The sequence below is a fragment of the Siphateles boraxobius genome, unplaced genomic scaffold (genome assembly GCF_051911475.1).
Source record: "Siphateles boraxobius isolate OS27281-9 unplaced genomic scaffold, OSU_SipBor_1 25, whole genome shotgun sequence".
NCBI lineage: Eukaryota > Metazoa > Chordata > Actinopteri > Cypriniformes > Leuciscidae > Siphateles > Siphateles boraxobius.
Window position 1 is genome coordinate 22,226,461 of NW_027508866.1, and position 2,230 is coordinate 22,228,690.

Below are 2,230 nucleotides of genomic sequence, written 5' to 3' on the forward strand. Positions count from 1 at the left end.
TTGACTAAAAAGAGGAATAAAAAATCATCTTTTGGAAATTGATCTTAATGCCTTGATTAAAAAAATGAGGAAAAATCCAACCTTTAAGGACACCAATTTTCTTTGTGAATGAATGTATCGTAAATAAATAAATGTTCTTCCTTAAAATACAGGTTGCATAAGTCAGGACACCCCTATATGTTAAATTCCCATAAAAGCTGGCAGATTTTTATTTTTAAAGGCCAGTTGTTTCATGGATCCAGGATATTCTGCATCCTGACAAAGTTCCCTTGGTCTTTGAAATTAAAATAGCCCCACATCATCACATACCCTTCACCATATCTAGAGATTGGCATGGGTACCATCTCTCAATGCAAACCAGCTATTAAGCTAACTGAAATAAAACCATGCCAATCTATGGTGAAGGGTATGTGATGATGTACCAAGGAAATTGGTGTCCTTAAAGGTTGGATTTTTCTTCATTTTTTTAATTAAGGCATTAAGATCAATTTCCAAAAGATGATTTTTTATTCCTCTTTTTAGTCAACTTTAGCATGGGTGTATTCACTTAGGCTAAGCACTGTACATGAACAACAACTCCGAAAGAAGTGTTTCTTTTATTAAACGTTAAAAACATGTTAACAGCATTTATGTGAAATTCCTCTTCTACATGGTTTAGAATTTTTTGAATCCCCGTATCCAAAATAGACAGTGTTTGGTAAGTGGAAAAATTAGGCTAATTAATTGCTAGCTAGTAGCTAATTATTACATCGCCAACATTGTTAGAATACTGTACTAATTAATCTCTAAAAGTATTGCATTACTTATTACTAATTACTTTCTAAATCCCATATCAACCTCAGCCAGTTGAACAATAATGATAGACATGAAACTGCACTTTTAATAATATAAAAAACAATAATAATATAAAATTGCATAAATTATTCTTGAACTTGTATTAAAGATATATCTTTAAAAAATATCCCTTACTTTACCTTTTCAAGGGAAAAGTAATTCAATTACAGTAATTAAGTACTTAGTTCTGCATTATATCCAACACTGAAAATAGAAATAGACTAAATGAATTATACAAATTAAAGACAAAATGTGTAAAACATTAAAAGTTCATCTTTAATATTTCAATGTAATAAAGAGTTAATAATTCAAATCGAGTCAGTTAAAGTCACGCTGAAGTGCCTTGAAACGCACCGCATTATTCTATGAGTTGATGTAATTTCCACTGAAATGGGAACGGCGGGACATATTAAACAGCTCCTCCCCTTTAAAAAAATAGCCAATAGCGTTTCGTTTAAATCACAGCTCAGCCAAAGCCGTTAAACTCAGTAAAGCTGAAGTTTCCTCCTAATCTCCACCATGTCGCTTTAAAGAGACCATTCTGTGCAGAATTCAAATGGGTCTGATATGTTTTCCGGTCTGCACCGACTCGATCATATGATCCGCTCTGTGTTTCGTGTATCTCTGGACTGGAGCTGTGGCGGTTCCTGTGACAATAACGTGAAACCAGACTTCATCTGCCTCAATGAAAAGCATATTTACACTGTCTGAATCATTCCCTATCCCCGCCTATATAGTGCACTTTGTGCCATTCATCATGTCAAAAATAGTAATTGTGTGAACAAGGGACAATTTCAGTCCCCACTTTAGCATCTATAGGGGGCGGAGCTTCAGAGTCTAGAGAGCATTTGATTGGACAAAACATCTGATGAGAAGCTGAAGTGCAGAGTGATGTCATCAAAATTACTGATCCATTTTGGTTGAAGTGAGAGACTGTGAGTTTTGAAAGCTTATATCTCATACATGTGAATGTTGTCATTGTTTTGGAACATACTAGTTTATAGATAACAGTAAGACGAACATATTCATAATAAAAGCCAAAAAATTAATTTCACATTTGATGTGCAATAGATCACATGAAATAATGTGATCTATCACACACACACACACACACACACACACACACACACACACACACACACACACGCACGCACGCACGCAAGCACGTACACACACACACACACACACACACACACACACACACACACACACACACACACACACACACACACACACACACACACACACACACACACATATCCACCACTTCTGTTGTTCTGATGTTTTTTGAAAGTAAATAAATAAAAAAGGTAGATTTTTAAAAAAAAAAGGTGTACACCTTTTGCGTAGTAGGATCATGAACTCTTCATTGTAGTCCTTGAACAATGCCATTTCC